Raw genomic sequence first — 16,819 nt, 5'->3', positions numbered from 1 at the left:
AAAAGTATTTAGACTTACGAAGCCTTGATATTTATGTACTGTCGACCGCAAAGGTTTACTGGATATTATTTTCTCGAAAAAAAAAAAAAAAGAAGAAGCATCTTGTTGAGCGAGCGACCTGATAACCTTACTGGCTGAAGAAACATACGCGTTCCAACTTACCTTCATACAATTCAGGTGATTGGTGGTTCGAATTTGTCGAAATATAAAATTTTCCGACAGAGCAGCACCCGGTAAACTGTTGTGGTCGACAATACGAGCTTATCTGCAGGCGTATGATGGGAGACAAAGAGGGGCACCAGCCTCTGACACCGATTACTTCTTTCTCACGCGAATACAATGCCATCTGACTCGTTCCAGAACGAAGACAGTGTTCCTGAACAGCAAAACAAACAAGGAAAGGAGACGCCAGATGGTCCGGACATGTGGTTTCTCCCACACCTCCTCTTGCTACTGCTTGCGCGTTGTGTGGCTGCCCAGCGCGAATGCAACGGGACTGTTATCAGCGACGTAAGACAAGACGATCACCCCTTGTTCAGCGATCTCTCCAGTGATCTGTTCGAGTCGATTACAAAGTGCCCGTCTGACATCGACTGCTGCAGCGATGGCACATTTTCTTGCTACAACTGGACGTACTTAACGTGCTCCTGCACCGGATTCTGCGAGGACTTCGGAGACTGCTGCTGGGACTGTGAGAGGAGGGGGGTGGACGTGGACGCGGTTCCTCTGAACTCGAAATGGAGATGCACCAGCTTGCTGCTAGAAGGCAGCATAACGAAGCATGCTTTTTTAGCGTCTCGGTGCGACGATTTGTGGCCTCTCAACGACGACGTCCGCGAGCGCTGCGAAAATGTAAACTTCAGCCCCGGAGAGATGTTCTTCTACATTCCGGTGACGAGTAAGCGATCGTTGGTGACGTATCGCAATGCTTTCTGCGCTTTCTGCAACTACGACCTTGACGAGGTGCAGTTCTGGAAGGTTGTCGTAGGGGCGAAAGACAAAAAGAGGCTGCGACCTCCTGCCTACATCTCGGAGGATTTCTACGGCCACCTACGTCAGTGCAGTCGGTTTCCCCTCATTCAAGACTGCCCGAAGAAACCGCGGAGTTAGTGACTCGACACTGCAAAGGCTTTTTCGCGCCTGTCATGGATGACACGTACGAATCGGTATTCTACAAAAATGTCTACTGCGCTCGATGCAACGGAGCTAACGTGGCATCTCTCTCGTGCGTGCCGGCTGAAAAGATCAGTAGCAAGACGAGCGTGGAGGTCAAAGTTTCCGGCAAGCTGCCTGAACTTGATCTTTCATCCATATTCCGGACTGTAGCCAAGAATGACAGCTGCTTTTCCGCATACAATGGGAAGTGTTACATTCAGTCCATTACCTACCGTTACCGCAATGCCACAACGGCAGGCCCGAGTACGGCGGTTATGGTTCGCGGCTACTTGACCATCGTGTGTATATCGGTGTCGCTGTTCTGCCTGTTACTCAAGCTGATCATCTACATCGTCTCGAAAGAAGGCCGCACCTTTTCGTCCTGCTGCACCTTGTGCTTGTCAATGACGCTGTTTTTCACTCACTTGTTTTTCCTTGTCTTCAACGCAGCAGACTTTGGCCGCCCTGTGTGTATCGTGTCTGCAGTGTTCATCCACTTCGGCTTCCTGTCAACAGCCTTCTGGACCGCAGTGCTATCGTACGACATCTGGAAGACGCTGATACTCGTCCGCCGGCCCAGTGGTGATTGGAAGAGCCTCGTTCGCTACGCTCTGGCCGGATGGGGACTGCCGTTGTTAGCTGTCGGCGTGGCTTCCGTCATAAACTGGACCCGAAGCGACTCGGTGCTGTCACCTTCGTACGGCATGCCGAGGTGCTTCATAAACAAGAAGTGGAGTCACGTGGTCTTCTTTCTTGCCCCGATGCTGGTGCTGCTGCTTGTCGACATCGCCTTCTACTTGCACACTATCTTCACCATTCGGAAGACTGAGTCGCAGTCCCAAAAGTTTGACTTCAAAACAAACGTGAAACCGTCGAGGATCCTGCTGTTCGTGAAGCTCGCTTTCATCATGGGTGTCTCGTGGCTCCTTGGTCTGGTCAGCGGACTCGTCAACTCGCTCCTCATGGACTGCATCAGTATCGTTTTCATCGGGCTCCAAGGTGTCTTTCTGTTCTTCGGTTTCAGAGATCACCGGCGCGTCTCCAAGATGGTGTCGTCCTCTTCACTGATCAGCGGATTCCTGAGCCAGCAGCGATCACGGTCTTCGACAACGGCCACAACAGATGTCGCTCTGGCTAACCAACTGCCCGCCCTTGCTATCACTCACAGAGAGCGAATGTCAAATGACTCTACTTGAACGCAGCGCATGGAGCATTGGGCTGCATATCACGACTCTCGTTCATTCGGTTATGATTTTCTTAAAACCTAGCACAGTATTCGGCCGATGTCGTTGTCGCTACACTGCTGAGGGAAAAAATCATGGGCGAACATTCAAATCCCCCCCCCCCCAAAAAAAAAAGCAAAAAAAAAAAAAAAAACAAACTGAAATACACTGTACTCGGCCCAGTGAAGACGCCAGACGGATGGCGGGTTGTCAGGCCTTAGAAAAATCTACTGTAACAAAAATGCGTTTCACTATTAGTACTAGCTGGTATGTGGAGCTCTTACTACTGCGTCTTGTACATTAACTATATGTTTGAGAAGAACAATGGCGCATAGGCATCACGCCCACCCAGCACTTTGCCCGTTCCACCACATCTTCGAGCCACTTCGCCGCGAATGTCCCCGCTCCTCTCTCCATTATGCCAGTCATAAACTTCCTGCCATTTAGATGCGTGCCATAGCAGGCACTGCGATACCCTCAGAGATTCCAGATTGTTCTCGATACGCGCGTTTATCTGCGAGTCGCAGCAGCAGGCGAGGCCTGGTTGCACTTCACCATCAGTTAAAATAGCTTAGAGAAAGTTCTTGCAAACGGTGAAATTCCGCCAATGGATTGCAAGCAGAATCTTTCGTCATGAATGGAGCTATCGCTATAAAGACAGAATTCCCGTTTTCCCAAGTTTTCCTGTTGTTTCGCGGCTTCAGAAATCCTTTTATTGCGACACCGTTTTGTGGCCATTTTTCGGCTTTGTAGGTTTTATGGGATTACAATGTGCGCTACAATAGTGCGCTCCAGAAAAGCGAAAGCTGATGAGAAAACGTGGCCTTCTCACGCCCACGTGCGTTAATGCTTGGAAACTAATCGAATATAGCAGAAAAATCGCGCTGCATTCAAGTGTTTCACAGCCTCGTCACCTTCAATATTATGCGCTATATAATTGATATTAGCAATGTTTACATATTTACATTGTAGTAGCAATAGTAGAAGCAGTAGAAATTGTGTTAGTGGTGTATAGTAATATAGTTGCTGCACGCACGTTGTGTATAAAAAAATAATATCTGTGCTCTCATGAGATTGTGTAATCACAATCTTACCAATGTGAATTATTGAGAATTGGTGCGCTGACTCGTTAGACTTTAGAATGTGCTATTTGTGTCATGCGCTTCAAACCTGTGTGGCCAATGAGACTAAGGGCTATCGCGTGGCGGCCGCCTTTCTTTGGCAGCGAAACGAAAAAGCGTCCGTGCTTCCCCCCCCCCCCTTTTTTTTTTCAACTTCAGAACACTTTATTGCCTCCAGGTGGCCTAAATTAACCCGGGGCAATTCACTGCGTGTTTTAGGGCCGCTAAACTTAATATGTCCCCTGTCATCATTATGCTAGTGTCTGTGGCGTCCTGAGAGCAGTAGTTATTAGCAGCACGAGTAATATAGTAGTGTTAGTCGTAGGTACAGTAACTGGTAGAAATACTTTGTCGTGAAAGAAAACTCAGTGACGTCACTACTCCTTAGCGCGTGATCAACTGCTGGCCAGCGAGAATACACCGTTCATGGTCACATGTATAGTTTAATCCTATGGGGGGTTGAGAGCCTGCGCTCTCGTTGGTGTTGGAGGTGAGGTAGACGGAGAAGGGCTTTCTGCAGTTATTAATGCATTACATTGCTTCTAGAAATGATGATTAGTCCTAGAGTTTCCTGCAGTTTCACGAGTTATTATGCAAATAGTGAAATGTTAGCAATTGTTCCTCAATCTTCATTTTACAAAAGAAGGAGGAGCACATTCGTTGCTGGAAGCTGAAATTAATGCTTCATGTCGGGTAAGGGGTGTACTGTATTTCAAAACAATGCCATTTATCATTTGCATTGTCGCATGTGCACTGTTCTCATTCTGATTTAATTTATCTAGTCAAAACATGCTGTGATCTATGGTGTCGACTACATGTGCAAGACGTCAATTATAAGTGGTCGCACATCTGTATTTTACGTTGACATTGATGAAGCACACCTGAATAAAGGAAAGTGAAAGCCAAACGCATTGAAATTTGTTTGTATACCTCTGTGTGTACGCGTCGAGTGATTTGCTCTGAACTTAACGTGTTTAAAAAACGTAGCATGTAACTGAACCTACTTATATGTTTCAACTTTTCCTCTTTCATCCGAGCTGCTACAGCTGGAACAAAAATTTGAAAACAGTGACATCATAACGTGGCGTACGTCATTGACTAAACGTTAAAGCATGCACGATGACACGGTTTTGCGCAATATTTAATAGCCACGAACATGTCCTCATGCGCTGCGCGAGCACCACACGCTATTTCGGCGCATCTATATTCGATCCCCAAGTGCAGACATATATAGCTTTAACCGGAAGCCGAGCAGGAAGGCCGGATTCGCGAGGAGTGTGGTTGCTGGTTTGGCTAGTAAACACTTGCCCACGCGAGGTAAGCCGACGAAGGCAGTGTTCAAAGTTACGGTACTTCATGTACATGCTCTCGTGTTGTAGCACATCGCGCGACGATAAATCTGAGCCCGGTCATATGTCATCTGTCAGCTACCAGCTGACAGAGGCATTCTCGTGTTTTCTCACACACTACGCCAAGGCCGAACTTTCTCCAGGACGGGGAATTTAATATTATTGGATTAAAAAGAGGGCCGATTTAGCTTTGCTAGTACAAATGCGAATAAGCTGCCACTTATGCTTCGGTTTCATGAAGCCGTAACCTACCACATTATGCTGAAGGCCACCCGACATAGATATGATGTCCCACTCTAACAGAACCTTACGAACAAGGCTTGCTTGGCCTGGGAGTAGAGTGTCTTACTCGGGATACGAGGGTCTTGGTGAGTTCACTTCTTTCTCAAATGTGCTGCTCCCAGATAACGGTCGGTCTTCTGGCCAACCTCAATGATCAAACCCTACAAGATTTTACGACCTACATTAATGATCGCTGGGACGCGGGGGTGCTACCGAATGAATGGAAAACATCCATAGTGACGTTCATCCCCAAGCCCGGCAAAAAGATAAACACAGACAATTTAAGACCGATCTCTCTCACGTCCTGCGCCGGTAAGCTCATGGAGACGGTAGTGAGGCAAAGGCTGCCCGATTATTTGGAACAGCACGAGTTGCTGCCGCCCTCTATGTTCGGCTTCCGACCACATTTATGAGCGCAGGATGTACTGCTCGAAATCAATAGGGATGTCATTGATCCCCCTGTCGGTAGTTCAGGAGATAGGATTATTTTGGCCCTGAATCTGAAGGGGGCCTTTGACAACGTTAAACCACAGTAGAATACTGAAATATTTAAACGCCACCACTTGCGGCGAGAAAATATTTAGCTACATAAAAGCTTCTTAGAAAAACGGAAATCTCATATCAGATTGGGCAATGAAAAATTCGGACCCATCGATATGGGAACCCGATGAACTTCTCTCTTCGCTGCTCTTTAACGTTGCCATCATAGGCCTTCCAGAGAGGCTTAACGCTGTGGATGGCGTACGCCGCGCCATCTATGCGGACGACATTACCATCTGGTCGTCCCGGGGGAACCTAGGGCAGATGGAGGAGGCCCTCCAAGAGGCCGCCTCGGTAGTAGAAAACTACGCTCGGGAATGTGGTCTAGAGCGCTCTCCGAATAAATCAGAACTTTTGCACCCCCCCCCCCCCCTCCCATTGCAAAGCATAAAGACCCAGAACAATAAATACACATTTACGTGAATGGTCTTCCGATACCAGAGGTGAACACACTTCGGGTATTGGGATTGCAAATTGATAACAGGGGTAACAATGCCACAGCCCTGAAAAAATTAAAGTCCACCTGCGAACAAATTAGTAGCATGATTGGCAGGGTATCCGGTAAGCACGGTGCACTTGAAAAAGAAACCGTTCGCCTGGTTCAGGCGTTCGTCGTTAGTCGTGTGGTGTACGTGGCGCCCTACCTCAAGCTGAGGAAGAGCGACCGTGGCACGCTCGACTCGATGATCCGGGCGGCGGTAAATAAGGCTCTAGGGCTTCCGGCCAGAGCGTCGGCAGAGAGCCTGCTCCAACTTGGGATCCATAATACAGTAGGGGAGCTGACTGAGGCCCACAGAACAAGCCAAATTACTAGGATGTCGGTGACCAGCACCGACAGGCAAGTCCTCTGAGACCTCAATCTAGGGCTTCTCCCCACCATAGAAAACAGAGTGGACATCCCGGAAGTGTGGAAAACTACTTTGACAGTTAAGCCGCTCCCCAAAAACATGAATTGGGAGTATAATCAGGGGAGGCGTACGTGAAACCAGGGCAAAACGTGTACAAAATAACTATGGCAGTAAGACAGGCACATATTACGTGGATGCAGCGGGTCCAACCAAGGATGGCATCTGCACCATTGCTGTTGTGCACGAAGGAAATCAGGTGAACGGGATCTCAGTAAAAACTAACAACACGCTAATGTTGGAGGAAGTGGCGATTGCACTGGCCGCCACCCACTGCGACGCAGCCTACATAATGTCGGGCTCGCAACAGGCCTGTCGAAATTACATGCAGGGTAGGATAGCGCCACCCGCCCGCAGAATATTATTGGCACATACGAAAAATTCAGATTCGGCTACTAGTAAAAAACAGGTTATATAGGTGTGCGGTCACCAGGGGGGCGGAGAGGAACGAGACCGCTCACGCGGCTGCCCGAGCGTTCCTCCCCCGGAGTTCCGCTCAATCTTCCGGTTCTACCGAGGCAATCATACCAATCCGGCTCTTATGCGGACATTCCAAATTATTTAGACCTCTGCAGGAGGGCACTCCCTGGACCCGCCAAAGGACTCGACAGATCTGAGGAGTGCCATCTTAGACGGCTTCAAACCGGGTGTTTTCTAAATCCCGCCATACTAAAACACATGGACCCGACATTCACGGGTAGGTGCAAATTCTGCGGGCAGTATGCTGACTTATACCACATGGTGTGGGCCTGCCAGCAAAATACAAAACTAAAACCAATAAAACAGCCAACTAGGGAGGGCTGGGAGGCGGCCCTGTCCAGCTCGGACTTGTAGGCCCTGCGTGCCCTGGTCCAGAGAGCTCGGGCAGCGGCGGCGGCCAATGGCGTCCCGGGAATAGGGTCTACCACTCAGCTACACAATGAAACGCACCTCCTTACCCAAATCATATCATCGTAAATGTTTTCTCCTCCTCCTCAAAGGGCAACTCCGGGGGTTTTTTGACATCCGAATATTCTGATAAAAATTTTACTGTAGATTCTCCTCTTCGTCCAGACACATTCAACAAAATTTGGACGCCGTATGATAATCCGTTCGCGCGCAACACGACTTTAAAATATGCGGTTTTCATGGCTTAAGTTGCGACTATTTCTGCCGGCAACACTGAGTTTCTGACGTCACAAACAGTATACCGGCGTTGCTGTCCACTTCCCGCATGATTATGAAATTGTGAGGCTTATATTGAACTACCTCAGACATTTTATGCAATGCTTCATGATTTCCATACTTTATTTTCACCATCCAACGCACGTACGAGTGTTTCTCTAACACTGAGTGTGACGTCACCATTTCGTCTCCTGGGACGTCGTTTCTGGCCGTGAAAGCAGTTTCGGTTTCGATTTGCTGTTTTTTCTTTTTAAAAATACTTCTAATTGGAGTTTCGAAAAACGGTTTTTTTGTGTTCGAGTCAGGACGTGCCGAGGAATGTAATTCAACCGAAAACACAAAATGATGGAAAAACCACCGGAGTTGACCTTCAAGGTGGCAGCTCCGGCCAATTCAGCCATGACCTTCAGTCTCGTGATATCACACAACCCGCCGACCAACCATTGCCGACCAACCATGTCTCTGTCAACCACTACCTGTCAGATGCACTCTCGTAGGTAGTACTTGATGAAGGAAATTACCAGCAAGCAAACATCGGTGAAATGCGGTAGTAGGGTGTTAAGGTGTAGTGGTCCTTTTTTTTTTTCTTTTTTCTTTTTTGCAAAAATTTGCCGACGATTGAGATACTCGGTAATGCGAAATTTAATCGTTACTTTTAAGGTACTGTAGTTTTGCCTCATGCTGGGGTAAAGAATTTCAGAGGCATGTTTCTATATATGGGCAGTTTGAGTCCACTTAATACAGTCCTTCATAACCATCCTTCAGCTGGCACTCGATCCTTTCCCGGATTTTGATTGTCGTGAAGTGGGCGCATAGCCGTCAAGGGCAGAGGACTGAAAGAGAGAAAGATCATGAAACTAGTACAAACGTACGTCATTAGCAGAGTTAGATACGCAACGCCATATTTGGATATTAAAGCGGCGGAGAGGGGCAGGATAGACGCCCTCATACCCAAATCCTTAAAGAGAACAGCGCTAGGACCATGTGTACTTCAGCGGAGCGACTGCTCGCGTTGGGAGTACATAATAAGTTGAGAGAGCTAGCGGAAGCGGTTAAAGTCTCTCAAATAGAGACACTTAGCCCGACGAACACGGGCAGAGTAATTCTTGCAAAAATAGGAATAAACCCGGATGAATAGCTACTAAAGAAAGTGTGAATACAGAGGGAGATGAGAAATACGCAGGTAGTCTCCTCACTCCCTAAGAATGTTCATCAGGAACGTAATATACAACGAAGTGAGAAGCGAGCTGAGGCCTCAGAGCTAGGGCTCGGAAACATGGAAGAGAATGATCAGGTAGCTTACGTATAGATGCGGCCTAGGCCACATCGGACGATGGTGGCTCCGGTTGTAAATGGCCGAGTCTCCGTTGCAGCTCTCCGTAGACGCAATATAGAGGCGGCGGATGAAGTGGCGATCGCTTTAGCTTGCTCAGAAAAAAAAAAAAAAAAACAGCGGCAGTAATTACCATTCAATATCTTGGAACAGGTAGGATCTCGCCGGTGACAGCAATGATCCTTAGCCAACAACCGCTGAACAGGAAAATTCAAATAATCGGGATACCCGCGCACACAGCCTTCGCAGGAACGAGAAGGCCCGTGAGCTGGCTCGAGCACTCTGCTTGCGGGAAGCCATGAGACCCGCTGACGATTGCGATAACGGGGAGCGGTTGCCACATTTATGGGGAATTCATCAACCATTATCGATCGGCACGCAGGCTGGTGCTCCCGCCAGACCCCAAATTGAATAACGAAGAAGGTGCTGCATGGAGACGCTTTCAAACCAATATATGAAACCAGTCTTAGACATGTACTTCGAGACGAGAGGGCATGATAGGTGTAGACATTATGGGGCGAGAGGGACCCTCGACCCTCGGCCGGCAGAAAGTTAGGTGGGCGGATGAGGTTAAGAAGTTCGCAGGGGTCAAACGGATGTAGCTAGAGCACGACCGGGTTAATTTGAGGAATATGGAGGAGTACTTCACCCTGCAGTGGGTATAGTCAGGCTGCTGCTGCTGTTGCTGCTGCTGCTGATGATTATAGATATCTGACTCGGAAAGCAATGGTCCCGGGTTCGAGTCTACTGTCACCTTACCATCTGAAATCTGCCGATATATAGGACACTCTGGCAGCGATCTATGCCACCTCTACGCCTCATAGCTATGTGACCGGCCAAATCCCGCAGGCCAGAGACATCCACGTGGTTTTTCGCTCACAACGCCCGCCGCGGTGGCCCTTACCCGTCTACCCTCCTCCTCCGCTCTCCCCCTTACTCACTTCCATATTTCGTTTTCCCGCCTCTAGCACCTAACTCTCCAAACAACCACCAGTACCCTTCATAATGTTTGTAGTAGTTTGCAATGATTAAAATAAGGTGGATAACAGGAGCACCCCATATCGGGTGCACTTAAGCTAGTGGGGCACGCGATAGCGTTAAGCGGTTTTCTTCGGCCGGCGACCGACCGAAGGAAAAACAACGCGCGATATATATATTTATAAATATATATATATATATATATATATATATATATCGCGCGTTGTTTTTTCTTCCGCTTTTCATTAAATATTCTTTATCCCGATAATCATCATTACACTAATTCTTGGCGAATACCAACAACCAAACACGAAAAAAAAATCCTTAACGTTTGCCTTAGACTCGTAGACTGCCAGGCCTTTTAAACACTATTATATAGACGCTTTCCCGCTCCACTCAGTCAGTTTTCCGCGGCTGTGTGTGCATGCTCAGTGCGAACACTAGCCTTCTCTCCGCCCTTGAGGGGGAATGCCGCTATCCCCCTCCTCCTCTCTGTGGCGAACACCACGTATACCTGAGGAGTCATTGAGTGAACCACGTCATACAACTGGTCGTCGCTGTGGCGGAGGTGACAGCGAAGCGCGCAGCTGTGGCGGCGGAGCGCCACCAGTTAGAGGTCGTTTCCAAGCCTGATTTAACAATTCTGCTGGACATGCGAGATGTGGAGCTTCGCTCCAAAAGTGTGGCAGAGTATGCCACATGCTCTACCGCGATGGCTCAGTAGTTAAGACACTCGACTACTGAATCGGAATACCTGAGTTCAAACCTGACCCCCGGCGGCTGTGTTTCGATGGAAGCGAAACGGAAACGCGTCCATGTGCTCTGCGATGCCAGCGAGGTGGTCAAACATTCCGAGAGCACTGTAGAATCTACACTGCAGAAGTGCGGAAGCAAGCGTTGTTGGTGCACACGGTGCATCACGTTTGCTTTCATTATCGTTGTCAACTAAATGCACCGTCATTTTCATTGCTAATGTCATTATTGTCGTTATCGCCAACTGCAGCGCCATTGTCATCGGTACTGTCATCCTCACGGTAGACAAGGAGAGTTATGATGTGCGTTTCACGATCCCTTGTATGGCCACATCAAACGTGCGGTATTAAAGCCCGCACCATCGGAACAAATGTGCACATTGCAAGAACTCTTCTTGAATGCTGTGACGCCTTCGTAGAATGAGTTGCTATAGTGCAGCTTTACCTTGGGAAGGCTTTCGATAGAGTGTCGCTCGGAATTTTTTTCTCAATACTAGAACATGTAAGTGTTGGCTCGGTTATATCACAAGGCATGCGGATGGCGTATGTAAACTGTGTTGCATATATCATTGTGAATAAACAGTTATCAGAATGTATGCCTATATGTTCTTCAGTCCGGCAAGGTTGTCCGCTCTGCACCTCTGCTTTTTGCTGTTTATCTTGAGTCGTTTCTGTTATCACTGAAACATTATGAACGTGTCTGCGGTTTTACTCTCCAGTTTACGCAAATAAGAGTATACTTGCTTACGCGGACGATATCGCCGTTGTTTGCGCAGATCGGGATAACGTTAAAGATGTCGTTCGAGTTGCGGATGACTACTGCAAAAAGACCTGCAGGGTGCGAAATCAATTGGAAGAACAGCATTGATTGTTGGCACAGTGAATGGGAAAATACACCGGCAGTGTTTACTAATATGCGGTGGACGAAAGCTCCGGCAAGGTACTTGGGTGTTCCCTTAGAGTATTTTAAGAGCAGCAGAGAGTAGCGGAATGACGCAACTCAAAAGACTAAATAAAAAGCGGATGGCTGGAAATGATGCGTTCTCTCAGTGTTCGCACGTGCAAGTGTGTGCAATTTGTTTTTGATTACTAAAATTTGGTTTCTGCTGTAATTTTTATGCATATCCCGCTCTAACGCGCAGAAACTGCGTAGAGTATTTTCAGTTTTTATTTGGAGCTCAAATTGGGGGCGAACTAGCCGCACTAATTTGTTTCTTCCCATGAGAAGGGATGGCCTTGGTCTTTCTAACTTGTTTCTGAAATTGGTTACGTCATGACGTATTTTTTTTGCGTGATCAAACAGACCCATCGTTGTGACTAGTTATCCGGCCAGAGATCGGGCTGTCACTGGATTTTTACGATAAGTTGTTTTTGGCTTACAAATTTTGCGGGCACATTTTTTGGTGGAGCATCTTAGTACTGTACCCAGGAAAAACAACTTATAAGGACCTGCTGAACCTCTTTTTGCCCGTATCCCTACACCTTATTCATATATTGTGGAGGCCCACAAGATGTCCTAAAGAGAGTTTGGAAGATGTCGGTTAAGCCGACCGTCAAATCGTTTTTCTTTAAGTGGTGGTAAAACATTTATTGTGGGAACCAAGGTACAGTACAAGGGTTGAGGTGGTTCCTGATCCCGGCTGGTGTCTGTCAGGCTGTGCCTGGCAGCGACCGCTTCAGCCCAGTCAACCAGTTTTCTTTAAGCTTCGCTTTGGTATCTTTCCCGTAAAAACGTGGCTTAATGATAAATCCATATTTGTACCTTGGACCCTCAAATGCATAATCTGTAAAAAAAAAAAAACAGAGACAATCGATAACGTTTTTATAGATTGCTGGGATCCTGTTTCTCATTAGGATATTTTACAAAGAAACTTAAAGAACTAGCTATTAACCCTTTCGGCATCCGGTTTCTACCCGCATACAAAGTGACGAGGCCCAGAACGACATGATTATGGTGCTGAGCCTCCACAGCATTTAGAAATCGCGGATGGCATATGGGCACACAGAAGAAGAAAATGTACGGTCTGTCGGGACAACTTCATTGAAAGTGTATCATTTCTCAGAGAGGTTCTCCGTTGTCGGCCTGAGCAGCAGCAGTGGATGGATGTGGTCGATGGTTTGATCAACATGAAAATATTTTAAAATATAATTTTAGCCAAACTGTAGGCTAGCGATTTTTATGCATGCATGTACTCTGTTGACCGGCAATAAGGTAAATAAATAAAAAAAAACGGGCGTGGCGCATTTGGTTATAGCTCGGGATATGCAAGGGATGGTGGTTCGATTCCCGGCGGAGACAGGATTTAGGTATTTATATTTAGCTGTCTTCCTCACGATAAGGCAGAATTATTGTGCCTTTCATTCTCTTGGGCACGGCGCAGTTGGTTAAAGCGCTCGGCTGGGGATCTAAGAGATGGAGGTCCAATAGCCGGTGACGATCGGATTTTTATTTTTTTGATGACATCATCATGACGCCATTTGATTGAAGCCATTAAAAGATTTTGCCCTAAAATCACTTCACAACCCTCTGATACCGCAGCCCTTCTGATTTCGCTCGAGGCCTTATTCCTCCCTTCTCTTATGGCGCGGTCGGGGGACCAAGGAGAAAGGATGACAGATACTGTGCCTTTCCTTAAACCATTCCGTTAGAGATCATTTTCAAGCTCGAGGAAATGGCCTCTAATGGAATATTTCATAGGCAGGGAAGGCGCAGTATCTGTCACTTTACCGTGGAACCTGACCCGCGCGTAGAAGTGATTTCCAAACATAATGTGACCTTCAGCTCTTCTAACGGAATGCCCCGCCGTTGCTGTTGTTGATGCGACAGAAGGAAAAAGGAAAAGAAAATGTATGGGCCTGCTACTGGCTCTGTTGTTAAGCCACCTCCGCGGCCTCAAGCGCACAGAAGATAAAATAGAGTATAAAGAAAGGGAAGAGGAAGAGAAAGACGCGCGTCGCAACAGCCGTCGTTCACCGCCGAATCTATCGTAGGCCGTCATTGCACCCGCTACCGTTTCGGTGGTGTACGACGGCTGTTGAGACGCATGTCTTTCTCTCCCTCTTTTCTTCTGTATTTTCACCTCTGTCCACACGAGGCATCGAGGTTTCCCCTGATCGGGCCCGGGCAGGTGGATCACCGCCACTTGCGGCGGGGGCTAGCCTGTCACTGAATTTTTATCTGTTGCAGGCCGTCATTGCACTCGCCACCGCTTTAGTGGCGGTGGACGACGGCCGTTGTTGCGGCGCGCGTCTTTCTCTCCCTCTTCTTCTTTCTTTCTTGTCTATTTTCTCTTCTGTCTACACGAGGCAGCGGAGGTGGCTCAACTACAGAGCCAGTAGCAGGCCCGTGCATTTTCTTTTCCTTCTTCCTACAGCCACAACAGGCAGCGGAGGGGTGCCGAGACGGGCGGTTCGGGGCCGGTGGTTGCTCTTGGCCCTACGGGGCTGGGACAAGTAGGTCAACGCCTCTTGCGGTGAGGGCTAGCTTGCCACGGGATTGTTCATTGCAACCGCTGCCGTTTCGGTGGTGGACGAAGTCTGTTGCGCCCCGCCGGGGTGGTGCACTGGTAAGACGCCCGACTACTGTGCCGTAGTACCCGGGCTCGGACCCGACCTCGGCGGCTGCGTTTCGATGGAGGCGAAACGAAGAGGCGTCTGTGTGCTGTGCGATGTAGCGTTGTTGTTGTTGTTGTGGCTGTAAGAAGAAGGAAAAGAAAATGCACGGGCCTGCTGCTGGCTCTGTAGCTGAGCCACCTCCGCTGCCTCGTGCAGATAGAAGAGAATATAGAGATGAAAGAAAAGGAAGAGGGAAAGAAAGACGCGCGCCGCAACAACTGCCGTCGTCCACCACCAGCGGTGGCGTGTGCAATGACGGCCTGAACAGATTAAAATTCGGTGCCAGGCGAGCCCACGCCGCAAGCGGCGGTGACCCACCTGTACCCGCCCCATCAGAGGAGAGATGCACCCGGAGGCGAGCGCAATCACGGCTCCATCGTTAAAGATCCCCAGGTGGTCGAAATTACTCCGCATCCTACCCCTGCGGCACCTCTGGATTTTTTCCACTATGACTCCCACCTTCCTCCCTTCCCATACGGCTCATGTCGGGTGTCCGCAGAACAATGTGTGGCAGATACAGCGCCTTTCCTTTCCTTCCCCCCTACTGATGACGGCACCAGAAAAATAAAAATCCTGTCTGCACCGCAGATCGAAGATCCATCCCTCGGATCCCCTACCGAGCTCTTTCACCGACTGCGCTACGCCCGGGATCATGAAACGCACATAATAATTATCCTAGTCTACCGTGATGATTATAGTAGCGATGACAATGACGCTGCAGTTAGTGATAATGGCAATGTTGAAAATAGCAATGATAATGACGGTGCATTTAGTTGATAATGATGATAAGAGGAAACGTGAGAGGAAACCTATCCCCCCTGGGACCCCTGAATATCGAGCCAGACGCGTCACCTTCATGCCACACGAGCACGCTCGTACTACTTGGGGAACGTGCTGCCTCACAGGTGTATATATTTTGGCAGAAAGCTTACGAACGTATGTCAATGAGCATGTGCGAGATAAGAGAGTCACAAATAACGGGATTGGTGTTTTAATTAGCGCGTCAGTGCGCATGCACTTATTTCTCGCCAGGCCCGGCGTATGAGTTGAGAGCAAAAACGTGGAGGCTGCTTTTAATTGCCGATATTTGTGACGCTACGTATGTTGGAACAAAGCTTTTGGCGGGTGGAAGACACATTATCGGCTTTTCTTGCCCCCCTCTGTACCCTTTAGGAGACAGCAAGAGAGTAGAATGCGTTAATCTAGAAATGCTAGTTAAAAGGATACTCCGTGTTCGCAAAAGAAGCGACGACGTGAGGAGGTGCCGCGAGGTCCGCAGCCGCTTGCACCATCGCGGGTAAAACCCAGTGAAAACGACGGCAACAGGCGGCATGCGCGACGTGCGGCAGCGGAGGTGTGCGTTCGTTCGGCACCTGCTCACTGCTAGTACGTAAACAGTCCTGCAATCTGTCACGTCTATCTGCGCGTACGCCAGAGAATTGTGCACGGGGCCTTCTGCGCCGCGACTGATGCTGCACTAACCGCTGGAGCGCAACGGCATACACTATCCCGTACCCTACATGACAAGAATCTCAGACTGCAGTGCGCTTGCGCGTAGTCCGGTTTAGCTGTTGTTAGCTTTTCGCTGTCAAGAGACCGGACGTTTCTCTTTCGTTTTTTCCCCTTCGTTGCGGCAAAAATGTGATGGCAGTTCTGTGACCAAGCACGCCTGTTGAGGCGGAGATCACGCAGAAAGTAGTAGCGGAGCAATACAAGCCCAAACTCATGTACGGCAAGCAAAGCTCTGATTGGCTTGTAGCACGAGGCGACGAGCGAAACTTATTTGGAGTTGAGAACCGAACAAAGAGGAAGCGATATGCACATCACTCTATACGCGCCGCTCGTCGCTTCTCTCTTCGCGAGAAAGTTGGCGTACATTGAAATCAAGGAAGAGGGAATGAGTATGTGCAGGACATGTGATATACGACGGCAAGACACACCTTGTCATGCCTATTTGCATCAAAGAGGCCAAGTGAGATTTAGGAGCTGTGCGCAGAAATGACGTGGTGACGACGGCTATACACACCAACGCCCGTTGGTGGAAAGGCCTAGGATTCGATGAGAGAAGGAGAAAGGATCCGAACTGACAAGGAGGAGGAGGAGGAAGATGAGGAGGGGGAAAGGCAGGGATTTTAACCGGTGAAAGAAACCGGTTTGCTACCTTGCACTGGGGGAAGGGGGTGAGTGGATATAAAAGTGGTGGGTAAGAGAGGGATGGGTGAAGTTAGTATATTCACATCAAAGCCATATCACGTCACATCACATCACGTCAATGTCATATCAACAGCAAAATAATAGCCTATCGATCAAGCCCGTGGTTTTCATGAAGCGGAGCAGTGCCTGGGAGGCCTTCACCGCCGACGATCACCGCGGCCAGTGACCTAGAATCTTGACTTCAATCA

The 16,819-nt window shown here is 48.6% G+C and overlaps 1 pseudogene; it reads left to right on the top strand.

The window, feature by feature from the left end:
* The first annotated feature begins 403 nt into the window (after positions 1–403).
* On the top strand, positions 404–2,430 carry LOC146198078 (uncharacterized; annotated as a pseudogene).
* Positions 2,431–16,819: the final 14,389 nt, after the last annotated feature.

This window comes from Amblyomma maculatum, chromosome 2 (genome assembly GCF_055883805.1).
Source record: "Amblyomma maculatum isolate TAMU_Amacu chromosome 2, ASM5588380v1, whole genome shotgun sequence".
NCBI lineage: Eukaryota > Metazoa > Arthropoda > Arachnida > Ixodida > Ixodidae > Amblyomma > Amblyomma maculatum.
The sequence above is the reverse complement of the archived record's forward strand: the minus strand, read 5'-3'. Positions and strand labels throughout refer to the sequence as shown.